At 51.2% G+C, this 13,201-nt stretch overlaps 1 pseudogene; it reads left to right on the top strand.

Annotated features, from left to right (window-relative positions):
- The first annotated feature begins 215 nt into the window (after positions 1-215).
- Positions 216-12,918, top strand: LOC129651759 (rho-related BTB domain-containing protein 2-like; annotated as a pseudogene).
- The last annotated feature ends 283 nt before the right edge of the window (positions 12,919-13,201 follow it).

Raw genomic sequence — 13,201 nt, 5'->3', positions numbered from 1 at the left:
GTGGAGCTGTGCCTCTCAGCCTGAAGGGACTCCTGTTTCCTCGGGCCCATGTGGAGCCTGTGCCCGGAAAGCTACCCACTCCCTTGTCCTGCTCTCTGCTCAAATGCTCAGAGAGGGGGCAGCCCCGGCAGAGAAGAGCTGCTGGCCCTGGCCCTCAGGGGCTGGTGTGCGAAGTTGTCTTGACTGCTTCTCTTCTCTCCCTCAGGTCCCAATTAATGGATTCTGACATGGATTATGAAAGGCCAAACGTAGAGACCATCAAGTGTGTGGTGGTGGGGGACAATGCTGTGGGCAAGACCAGGCTTATCTGTGCCTGGGCCTGCAATGCCACCCTCACCCAGTACCAGTTGCTTGCTACCCACGTGCCCACGGTTTGGGCCATTGACCAGTATCGGGTATGCCAAGAGGTAAGGTTGCAAGTCTATGGCCTCACTCATCTGGGCTTCTTCCCCAGGGATCTCTCCAGAGGGGCCTTATGCTGAGCTCACGGAAGCCCTTTAAAGGTTGAGTAGAGGCAGCTGAAGAGCACAGATCCTTGGGAGAGGCCTGAAGGGAGCCCACTCCAGGGGAGGAGTCCCCAGCCTTTTGTGTTTGTCTGAGCAGAAGCCTGGGGCATCTTGTGTAACATAGCCCCCAGTAATGGGAAGCCCTGGAGCTGGGAAAGGGGTGGTGCTTTGGAGAGATGAGAGCTGCCAGGAGAAAAGAAACTGCTGGCTAATGATACCCAAAGACCCAAGGCTGGGAAACATCTGATGGCAGGTACAGCTGGGAACAAGGATGGGCTCCTTGGGAGATCGCATCACTCCCATGACTGTCTGCCCTCTGGAGTCTCTTCTGTCCTGGCCAGCTCTTGTTAGGGGACTCAGGTGTTCTAGGACACACAGAGGGAGACACTAGTTGTCCCTCAAGCCCCCATGCTGTGGGACCCAGGAGTGAGCTAACCCCACCCCAAGTTGGCATGCAGGGTCCCCAGGAACCATTGCCTTTGCTTCCCCCCCTCCCCGTCCCACCCCGCCCCCTCCCACCCCCACCAGATGCTAGAACGTTCCTGAGACGTGGTGGACAATGTGAGCGTGTCTCTCCACCTCTGGGATACCTTCGGAGACCACCACAAAGACCAGCACTTTGCTTATGGGAGGTAGGGAAGGCCCCCGCTGCCTGCAGGGAGCCAAGTGGGTGGGGTTTTTCCCCGAGGTATGAGGACACTCTGTGAAACTGAGTTAAAGGAATTTCACTCTGTGAAACTGGGAGGAAGGAGTGGAGAAAACAGTCTTGGGAGACCCTTGACGGGAAGGCAGCCCGGGCTGGGCAGGGAGCCGGCTTTGCAATCAGGAGGCCAGGTTTCAGTTCTCCCCTGTTAACCAGTAACGCTGGGACTTTGAGCAATTAGGAAGGCTGTTCTGAGATGAGTTTTCTCAGATGAGATGGTAAAAGTGGTCATGTCTAAATCTCAAGAGAGCTGTGAGGTCAACCCAAGAGTCTTTGAAAGCTCTCAAGCGCTAACTTGGGGGTATAGAAATAGGAGGTGCTATGATTACATGTTTTGGGGAAGATCATGTGAGCCGATCCATATGACATTTGTGGGATTGCAGTGTAGGGGTGCCATTGGGTATGTGTTCTCCCTTGTTCCAGCAGCAGGGAACCTATCACTAGCTTTTTTTGCCTATAACCTCACTCTCTCCCACCCCCAGATCTGATGTGGTGGTTCTGTGCTTCTCCGTTGCCAACCCCAACTCCCTCCACCATGTCAAGACCACGTGGTACCCAGAAATCAAGAACTTCTGCCCCCGAGCACCTGTCATCTTGGTGGGCTGCCAGCTGGACCTGCGTTACGCTGACCTGGACGCTGTCAATAGGGCCAGGAGACCCTGGCTAGGTAGGGAGTCCTGGTGCCTAGGGAGGGAAAGGTGGCAGATGGGGAAGGGGAAGAGGGGGTGGAGGGAGGTTGTGTGTCTCTCAACTCCCTGCTCAGCCCTGAGAGAATGCACAGAGCCTCACTTCTCTCCCTCCATTTGAAGCAGATTCACATAGGGGGCCAGTTAGAATGATCTTTCTTTCATCCATCCATCCATCCATCCATCCATCTATTACACACTGAGTGGGCAATACTGGGCTAAGCATCATGAGGAGAGAAGGAGAAGGAGAGGTAATCTTTGTATGAAAGGAGCTTATAATCTTGCTGGGAGACGAACTGGATAGGTGAATATGTTAAAAACCAGCATACTAATTGCCAGAGAGGCAGTCAGCCCTCTCACTACTCTGAGCCGGGGAGATCACCCAGGCCTGCCATAGAGGCCTACCTACCATGGAGGGCTTCCTGGAAGAAGAAGGGCTTAGAAGTCAGCCTTGAAAGAATGGTAGGATCTGGCCAAACAGAGGAGAAAGGGAGTGGAAATGAGCAGGGCAGGAACGGGGCTTAGACCCAGATCCTCAGCAGGGACGCCCCCAGTCAGGTGAAAAACACACAGGATCGGGGGAATGCATCTCCCTGCCCCCCAGCCCTCCACCACCGACATGAATTTGGCTTCCCTTCTTGAACGTGCCAGGCCCATGAAGCCCAATGAGATCCTTCCCCCAGAGAAGGGCCGAGAGGTGGCCAAGGAGCTGGGTATCCCCTACTACGACACAAGTGTGGGCGCAGTTCGGTATCAAGAATGTCTTCGACAACGCCATCCGGGCAGCGCTTATCTCCCGCCGGCACCTGCAGTTCTGGAAGTCCCACCTCCGCAATGTGCAGCAGCCCCTGCTACAGGCACCTTTCCTGCCCCCCAAGCCGCCGCCCCTGCTCATTGTGGTGCCCGACCCCGCCTCCAGCAGCGAGGAGTGCCCTGCCCACCTCCTGGAGGACCCGCTGTGTGCAGACGTCATCCTTGTGCTTCAGGAGCGGGTGCGCATCTTCGCCCACAAGATCTACCTCTCCACATCCTCCTCCAAGTTCTACGACCTGTTCCTCATGGACCTGAGTGAGGGGGAGCTGGGGGACCCTCGGAGTCAGGGGGTCCCCGCTCAGAGGACCACCGGGGTCACCCTGATCAACACCACCACCATCACCACCACCTCCACCACCACCATGGCCGGGACTTCCTGCTCCGGGCAGCGAGCTTTGACGTGTGTGAGAGCGTGGAGGAGGGCGGGGGCTCTGGGCCTGTTGGGCTCCTGGCATCCACTAGCGACGGGATCTTACGGGGCAATGGGACAGGGTACCTGCCTGGGCGGGGTCGAGTGCTGTCTTCCTGGAGCCGAGCCTTTGTGAGCATCCAGGAAGAGATGACAGAAGACCCACTGACTTATAAATCCCGGCTGATGGTGGTGGTGAAAATGGACAACTCCATCCAGCCAGGGCCGTTCCAGACTGTTCTCAAGTACCTGTACACAGGGGAGCTGGACGAGAATGAGCAAGACCTCATGCACATCGCCCACATCGCTGAGCTGCTTGAGGTCTTTGATCTGCACTTGATGGTGGCCAACATCCTCAACAACGAGGCCTTCATGAACCAGGAGATCACCAAGGCCTTCCATGTCCGCCGGACCAACCGGGCTAAGGAGTGCTTGGCCAAAGGCACCTTCTCAGGTATGAAACAGGCTTAGGAGCTGGTGTCCCAAAGGCAGGGGACTTCCCTCCAGGCTCTTTCTGCAGAATCTGGGTTGGTCCGAATAGCATTCTGAGTCATCTCAGCCACTGATGTCCTGGAGATACTGCGGCTCTGCTCCTGAAACCTAGAGCCCCCAGCTTGAGATTGTGGTCATGTGGTGCTCACAGAGTGTGGCTTCAGGAGGAAGCAGTCATCTTGGAGCAGTGTCGACCCGTGGGGCTGGTTGTCCCATATTCTTTCACCCCATCCTCACGTGATGCATCTTCTCTCACCCAACAGCTGTGACCTTCATCCTGGACGATGGCACCATCAGCGCCCACAAGCCCCTGTTGATTTCTAGCTGTGACTGGATGGCTGCCATGTTTGGGGGGCCACTTGTGGAGAGTTCCACCAGGGAGGTAAGGCTAGGATGGAAACGGCTGGGAGGGAGAGAGGTTTACTCCCTTTCCATCTGAGGCATCTGTTACTTCACAGTACTTCCTTCAGCCTTGACTCTATACAAACCACCAAGTGATGGGCCCAAGAGAAGTTTATGAGATGGCTCCTATAGTCATGGACTTTGCAGTATACCAAGATGGACAATTATGGTCACATCCTAGCTCTATAGTTGAGAAAAAACTTTTTTCTTAAAGCAGTAAGAACAGATTTTTATTCAGAAACTATTGCAATAGGGGAAGAGAGACCTCAGTATAGAAGTGGTTTTAATTCTTAATTGAGCATGATCAAGTGGGGTTTATAGTCAAGGTGTAGGGTGGGAGTCAGAGGGTAGAAAATTACTAAGAGGAAACATCAGGAGTCAGTGGGAGTTCTAGCCAAATCAAGACTGGAGTTCAAGTCTGATCTCCTTTCTGCCCTTCTCTGAACTCTGACACTGACTGTCCATCCCTCAGCCTTGTAGTTAACAGTGTCCTCCTTTGTGAATCTACTTAAAGTTCCAAGGGTCCACACCAAGTTTCTCCAGCTGATCTGAGGTTTCCCTTGAGTATGGGGATGAGGTCTTTTATTTCTGCTGAGTACCCTTCTCAGCTCTGGTCCCTTAGTCAGTGCTCAGCAAACAGTTGAATGAAAAGCTGAACAAAGAATGTTAGAGCATAGCATCCTATAACCCTGAGAAGGGATTTCCTAAGATTTCTGGGTCTGGAAGATCCTTTGGAGGAGGGAAGGGCACCCTTTTCCAGTATTCTTACCTGGAGATTCCCGTGGACAGAGGAGCCTGGCGGGCTACAGTCCATAGGGTCACACAGAGTCGGACATGACTTAAGCGACTTAGCACACACTGGAAAGGGAGTCCTTCTGGGAGGTGAAGAGGAGAGTTCGAGGTTTGAGTTGCCTCTGCTCCCTGAAGCATGAGTGGGTTGAGATGTGCAAAGTGTGAGATGGGAACTCTTCAGAGCCACAGAAGCATCTGTAAAGTTCCAGCCAATTCCCAGTGCAGCCTGGAGAGGCTGGCGGCTGATGAGAAAGCAGTTTTTGTGTTGGTCCCGCTCTGGAGAGATCCCAGAGGCCCAGAGCTGTAGCTTTGAGCAGCCCAGAGAGACCAGCTGGTGTTCGCTCCATTCATCCACATCCCATTTGCACTGCTCCCCGAAGGATAGAGTGGGGCTGGGTGCAGGTGACCAGAAGGACTCCTTCATGGTTCCTCCAAACCAGAAAGATGCTAACGCGAGTCCAGGTCCTTTTAAAAGCTGTTGGAGCCCTGCTCACAGGTGCTCAGCAGATGGGTTCATTGCAGGCTGTTGGTGTGGGAGATTAGCCTTTAGGGAAGGAGGGGTTCTGAGCAGGTCCAGGGACCGCAGAGGGGTGGCAGTCTGTCTATGGGAGACCAACTGTCCAGGCCAGAGCCTTCTGAGTTCTTCAGAACTGCTGTTCTTTCCCTAAAGCTGGACCTTGCTGCAGCCTGCTCCATTCCTTCCCATCCACAGGTGGTATTTCCTTAGACAAGCAAAAGCTGCATGCGGGCTGTGCTGGAGTACCTGTACACTGGCATGTTCACCTCCAGCCCTGACCTGGACGACATGAAACTCATCATCCTGGCCAACCGCCTCTGCCTGCCGCACTTGGTCACCCTCACAGGTAGCTAAGCCCAGGGGAAGAGCCTCCAGGGAGGAGGAGGAGGAGTCAGGGGATCCCCTGGGAGTCATGATTTCTTCTCTCATCTGTCTCCTCCTAGGGGACAGGCCACCAGCACCAAGGGGATATGTTAACATAGCGTGAGATACATCGGTGCATATTGGGGTTGCGGTGAGGACGTGGATGTAAAGAGATGTGTGAGAGGGATGCTTGGTGGGGTCACCTTATAGGTCTCTCTAGAGGTTATTGCGGTGCAGCACGTGGGCACCAGTAGATGCCAGGGCTCGAGGTTCTCAGCTTGGCCACACTCAGGCAAGCTTAAGAAGCCAAAAAGAACAGAACACCATTCCTCATTCCTACCCTTGCATCTCCTCCTTCTGCCTTTCCTTTTTCTTCCCCTTTCTCATTTCCTTCTTCTCTTCCACCTTCCCTTTCTCTTTCTTCTTCTAGAAACACAGTAAACATTGACCTAATTGTTGGTCACTCCTAATTCTTTGATTCCTGGAAGATCCTGTGAGCTAGAGCTCAGGTTTCAGGATGGACCAACCCCAGAGGCTTAGGTGGAGCAGGGACTGCGGCAGGAGGGAGACCAAGGAGCAGCGCTTGGGGTGCCAGGGCAGGAGGAGAGATGGTGCAGTGCAGATGAGAAGCCGTCTGGAGCCCTTGGTGCCCGCCGACAGGTGGAGCTCCTGAGCTGGAGTCAGCATGTGTGTTCCATTGATGTTGGTGTTGGTACCTGTACTGGCATTGATGTCCAGGTTAATGTCCTTGGGTGGGTCGGCGGCAGAGAGCAAAGCCTCAGATACTGAGCTGAGGTTCAGGGAAGGACCTGGTGTTAGACCTGCTGTGGCCCTTGGCAGATGATCAAGATTGGGACTTGGCTATGAGGGAAGCAGCGATCCTATGATGATAAATGAGTTGAAAAGTGGCGCCTGGTCCCTGGAAGAGGTGGAAATGATAGACCAGAATCAAATATTAAGAGCTGAGACTGCAGAGGCAGGCCAGGGGACACTGAGGGCTTTAGGGCAGGGAGTAAGAGGCTTCTAGAGATTTCAACTGCAGAATTCCCTGGTGGTCTGGTGGTTAAGGCTGCACTTCCACTGAAGGGGGCACGGGTTCGATCCCTGGTAAGAGAACTAAGATCCCGCATGCTGAGTGATGCCACCAATAAGTAAATAAAAAATAAATAAGATCACAGCTGCAACAATTTGAAAAAGTGGTACAGCATTCCCAGAACACAGAAAACAGTCTAAACTCTTAGACTAAATAACTTTTGAAAGACTTGCTGCAAAGAAATGGCCCAAATGAAAAAAAAATGTATTCAGGTGTTTCCTTAAGTTTGTTTCATCATAGCAAGCAATCAGAAACAAGTCAAACAGGCACACTGGTTAAGCACACGTGGATGGATTTTGCAAGGTAGCCATTAAAAATGTTACCTCTCACTGCTGCATGGAAAGGCTTATAGAAAATAACATTGAATGGCCTTTCCTTTGAAATGCTTCATAATCGCTAAAAATCATCTTTAAAAAATATGTTTCTATGTACCTTGTCAAGGAACAGTGGAAAATGCCAAATGTTGTATAATAAGTGACATGTTTTGTGATATAAGCTTACTATGAAGTTATTAGTTTAAGCTTAATTTTTAAAATATTAAATATTACACAAAACATGTAATATGTGTTCATCTTAATAAATTATTACAAACCAAAGTGGCCCTTGCTCGCCACACCGGAGCCCCCAGTCTGTCCCTCTCAACCATAGGCCCTCCCCACCCCAGAGTAACCGTTCTGCCTATTGTGCTAAGATTTGATGAGCGCTTTTCCTTACTCTTCTTCATAGTCATGTCATCCAAGTGTGCATCCTGAAACACTATAGCATGATTTTATTTTTTGTATATCTTTTAAGGTTTTTTTTTAATCTGTAAGTACCTTGTCTGTTAAAAACAAAAACAGAAATTTCCCTTGTGATATGTTGGAAAAACCCTCTGATCCAGGGAACCTAGATTTATTTACTGATCACCTTTCTGTATCCACCATGTTTCCTTCCTATCAACTGGCCTTCAGGTCTAGAGGCTAGATTAGATCCAGTCTTCTTTTGGTGAGACTACACTTTGTAGGCTGTTTCTGCTTTTCATCAAGAAACATAGATCATATGCTTTTCTCTCTTTTTGTGGTGTTAGCAGCCTTTGAGTTTTATTGCCTGGATCCATTTATTTATTAAGTGTTGTGAAATGGTAATATTCCAGGTCTTTTTTTTTTCTTTTTTAATCTGTTAGAATACTTTCCAAAGGAGGGAAACTTTCCCTCACCTATAGTTTGATTTCCCAGTAGAATAGTTCATGTAGGAAAGGCAGGTGAATATGTGGCATTTTAATTTACCAGTTGTTTTTCTTTTCTCTCATATTCATGTACTTATTTGGCTGCAGTGGAGTCTTAGTGGTGGCATGAAGGATCTTTAGTTGTGGCATGTGGGATCTAGCTCCCTTACCAGGGGTTGAACCTGGGTCCCCTGCATTGGAAGTGTAGAGTTTTAGCCACTGGACCATCAGGGAAGTCCCTGTTTACCAGTTTTCAAGACACACATTTGTTTCCTATCATCCTTTGAGAGTGACCAGTTGATTTTTTGTTATTAATATTACATGTGATTATGAATTTTTGGACTTGAACATACTCTATTGGTTTTTAGTTCAGGTCACTTGCTCAGTCGTGTTCGACTCTTTGTGACCCCATGGACTGCAACATGCCAGGCATCCCTGTCCATCACCAACTCCTGAAGCCTACTCAAACTCATGTCCACTGAGTCAGTGATGCCATCCACCCATCTCGTCCTCTGTCGTCCCCTTCTCCTGCCTTCAATCTTTCCCAGCATCAGGATCTTTTCAAATGGGTGGATTCTTCACATCAAGTGGCCAAAGTATTGGAGTCTCAGGTTCAGCATCCGTCCTTCCAGTGAATATTCAGGACTGATTTCCTTTAAGATTGACTGGTTGGATCTCCTTACAGTCCAGGGGACTCTCAAGAGTCTTCTCTAACACCACAATTCAAAAGCATCAATTCTTTAGCACTCAGCCTTCTTTATAGTCCAACTCTCACATCCATACATGACTACTGGAAAAACCATAGCTTTGACTAGATGGACTTTTGTTGGTAGAGTAATGTCTCTGCTTTTTAATATGCTGTCTAGGTTGGTCATAGCTTTTCTTTCAAGGAGCAAGCATCTTTTAATTTCACGGCATCAGTCACCATCTGCAGTGATTTTGGAGCCCCCCAAAATAAAGTCAGTATTTCCATTGTTTCCCCATCTATTTGCCATGAAGTCATGGGACCGGATGCCATGATCTTAGTTTTCTGAATGTTGAGTTTTAAGCCAACTTTTTCACTCTCCTCTTTCACTTTCATCAAGAGGTTCTTTAGTTCTTTGCTTTCTGCCATAAAGATGGTGTCCTCTGCATATCTGAGGTTACTGATGTTTCTCCCGGCAATCTTGATTCCAGCTATCGGTTTTAAATCATTGCAATTAGCTTTATGGAAACTCAGATACTCTGCTGTTCCTTTAACCTGTAGAAGTCTTCTCAAGTTGGCTGCAAAGTCTCTAGAGGAGCTTTCGATGCTCTGGAATGACAAGATGTGCCAGGTTCATTGTGTACATTTCCTGCCCCATACCGGGTATCAGCCATTTCTCTAAGAAGTCTTGGCTTCCTGTAGTTGGAAATGGGATTTCAAGGCTACAGTATTTGCATTAGCAATGCTTTTGCTATTGGGATGGCTGTTGTTTCTAGGTTTTTTCCCATGGACTCAGCTGAGACATATTACTTTTAAAGATAAAATACTTTATCAGTTTATACTGCTACAGTTAAAATTCAGAACTCAAAGTGTTTACTTCTTCCCTAGAAAGGTCTTAACATGAAATGCAAGGTTAGTACACAATTTGTTACAAAATCTAAATTAAAATGAACAACTTGATTTAATCCTTAGTTCTAATCTATAGTTCTCAGCAAATTTGAGATTTAATACCCCCTCCCATCAGTATCAATGGCTGATTCTCAGGGTTGGGGGCTTTCACCCCACCTGTATAACTCCTTGCTGCAACATATGGAGCTTAAAAAACTTCATAGGTTATTCTAGTCTCCGCCTTCACTTCCCACCTCCTCTCCAGTGGGAAAGTCTTGCTCCAATCCTGGTTTTCTCACTGGTAGGAGCCGACTTAAATCTCCTGTAGCCTTTCCTGGCCTGTTGAGACTTGCTCTGGACCTCTCTTTGCCCTGCTGTGGGCCCCTGCTGGGGTCGGGGCGGGGATAAACAAGTGCCTGTCCACTCCTGTGGTTCTTCAGCCCATTCCTGGCTGTGTGTGTGTCACAGAGCAGTACACAGTGACTGGGCTGATGGAAGCAACTCAGATGATGGTGGACATCGACGGGGACATCCTTGTGTTCCTGGAACTGGCTCAGGTAGGATGACAGGGAAGGAATCTCTCCAACATTCTCAGCTCTGGGCTCTGCCTGTTGGCAGCAAACGGGGAGGGTTCGGGAGGTGGTGGGTAGGAAGGAAACCCATTGACAGACTTGGTTCCCCCAGTGGGCAGACCCATCTTATCCTGCAGGCCAGAGGATTCACCCCAACATGCCAAGAGAAGAGGCTGGCTGTGGCAGGAAGGGACGGAGACTTCAGGCAACGTTGGGCCGGAGAGGGAAACCAGAGCCCTGTATAGACGTGGTTGCTGCCTGCTGGGGTCATTTAAGGCACACTGGGGACTCTCCATCTAAGATGGACTTCCTTCCTCCATTTTCCCAAGTGATAGTGTCAGTTGCTCAGTCATGTCTGGCTCTCTGCGACCCCGTGCACTTTAGCCTGCCAGGCTCCTCTGTCTATGGGATTTTCCAGGCAAGAATACTGAAGTGGGTTGCCATTTCCTCCTCAAGGGGATCCTGCTGACCCAGGGATTGAACCCAGGTGTCCTGCATTGCGGGCAGATTCTTTACTGTCTGAGCCACCCAAAACAGGCAAGCAAAATCTCCCCTACCAGCCCTCAGGGTGCCAAACATTCTAAAGATTAGTTTATGAAGTTAAAATATGGCAGATATGCCTGGGAGGCCAGCTCTCTAAGCCCGGTTGTCAGCACCTTAATGCAGGCTGCTCTGGTCCAGCATGGAGGATGAGGGGTCAGATCTGAGGAGGGCAGACCCAGTAAGAGGCTACCTCATAGGACTGTGGGTTTCTGGGGCTGCTGGGGGCAGGTCACAGGTGAGGTGGTGGTGGTGGTGGGGCCAAGGAGCAAATCCATGTCATTCCGTCATGGTTTTGTGTGGCCTTGCCTCTCGAGGTGGGTTCTTTGTGACTCAGGGCCTTTGCCCACCTGCGTCAAAGCTCTGGCTCTGAAGGCAAAAGTAGACATCTGTGTGCAGACCTTGGCCCAGGAGTCCCAGCACACACATGCTCCTGTCTGTTCCCAGTTCCACTGTGCGTACCAGTCGGCTGACTGGTGTCTTCACCACATCTGCACCAACTACAACAATGTGTGTCGCAAGTTCCCCCGAGACATGAAGGCCATGTCCCCAGGTGAGCATCCCCAGCGGCATTTGTCATCTCCCTCTCCTTGGGCCCAAGCCTCTGACCCAGGGCGCCCAGAGGCTGCCAAAGACCCCTGTGGGTGGGGAGTAGCCTGCAAACATGCACCCAGCCCAGCGGAGGGGGTCCTGGAAAAAGCACTGGTGGGGAGGGCGGCCCCCCCACCCCAGCCCACCAGAGACCTTGGGCAATTCACTCTGCCCCTCTGAGCTCCTGCTTTTCACAGGTACAGTCAGACTAGAGGTGGTATTTTTTAGATGTTTGTGGACCAAACTCCACATTAAGAAAAACATTTTTGTTTGTTTGTTAATTTTTACAATGTTGGTTGGTTTCTGCCAAACAACAATGCAAATCAGCCATAATTATACATATATCCCCTGCCTCTTGAGCCTCCCTCCCATCCCCACATCCCACCCCTCTAGGTTATCAAGAATTACATTGTATCTTGTGACCTAGTACACATATTGAAAAATTCATCAGTTGTTTTTAATACTGTTCACGACTCATGACATTAATTTCATAACCTAGGAATGGGCACAAGTCACAGCTTGGACAACACAGATCTGGGCATCCTCTGGGGTCCCTGCAGCTTGGTCTCTGCTTAATTGATGTCTCAGGTCCTGGGGCCTGACAGGAAGCCAGGGGTCCAGGATTCATGGGATCCAGGGAGAGGTGTGGCTGGCCTCCCCCAGTTTCTTCACTGGGCACCGTCTGCTCTGCTGTGACCCTCCTCCCCACTAGTGCTCTACCAGGTCTCCCACTCCTGCTCTCTCCTCATCACCCTTCTAGCATTTTCTTTCTAAAGCACAGCTCCAACTGCCTCACTTCCCTGGCCCCAAACTTTCGTGGAGCCCCCACACCTTCTAGAAGAAGACCAAACCCCTCAGCCTAGCCTTCCCTCCCATCTGACCTCCTGCATACCCCCACCCCCCACACCTCCCCTCTCAGAACCTCATCTCTGCCAGCTGCACCTGCTGTCGGCCCAGCCAGGCTGAGCATCTTCTTGCCCACAGCTCTTCTCACCGTTTCTCCCTCATCCGTTGTTGCAGCCTGCTTTATTCTCCAAGCCTTGATAGGATCTTCCCTCTGCCTTTGAAGAAAAACGCAAGTGGAAATGCCTTTCCCCAGTGTGGACTGTCGGCTCCACTCCTTGGGCAACTGACTCTCTTTGGGGGCTCAGTGAAGGCAGGGCTTCCGCTTCTGGTCCCCAGGGGTTGGCATGTGGGCCTAGGAGGACCAGAGGCATGTTCCATGGCAGCGGGGCAGGGTTGGGAGTCCCTCTGCCCCTCCTCCTGCGTCTTCCTCACCCAGCTCTACTGCCGTTCTGCCCCAGAAAACCAGCAGTATTTCGAGAAACACCGGTGGCCACCCGTCTGGTACCTGAAGGAGGAAGACCACTACCAGTGGGCCTGGAAGGAGCGTGAGAAGGAGGACTATCTGCACCTGAAGCGGCAGCCCAAGCGGCGCTGGCTGTTCTGGAATAGTCCGTCCTTTGCGTCCTCTTCGGCCGCCTCCTCGGCGTCCCCATCCTCCTCCTCGGCTGTGGTCTGAGATGCTGCCACCCTCTTCTGACCCTGCTGCTGTTGTCCCCACTTGTCTTTGCCCCTCTGCTCCTCCGCATCGCCCCTTCCACCTCCCAGGGACAGAGGACTCGCATAACCAGGACCCTTTGCGTGGAGCTGCCCTCACCAGCCAACATAACTCAGCACAGAGAGGAGGGAGCCTGGCCTCGTGGACCAGAGCAGTGGCCCTGTGCAGAGGTCCTGATTCCATGGCTGGCCGGGAGACAACTCTTGGAGGCGGGGATTGGGGAGAGAGCTGAGGACTGTGGCATCTTGTCTGTGGGTCGCAGAACCCTAGCATCAAAGGGGAAACTCTCCTGCTGGGAAGCTGTGTGTCCTGGTCTGCGCAGGCGGCCCCCTCCCAGGGAGCAGCAGTGGGCAGGCAGGGTCCTACCTCTGTTGGCCCCACGTC

The sequence above is a fragment of the Bubalus kerabau genome, chromosome 4, assembly GCF_029407905.1.
Source record: "Bubalus kerabau isolate K-KA32 ecotype Philippines breed swamp buffalo chromosome 4, PCC_UOA_SB_1v2, whole genome shotgun sequence".
Taxonomy (NCBI): Eukaryota; Metazoa; Chordata; class Mammalia; order Artiodactyla; family Bovidae; genus Bubalus; species Bubalus kerabau.
The sequence above is the reverse complement of the archived record's forward strand: the minus strand, read 5'-3'. Positions and strand labels throughout refer to the sequence as shown.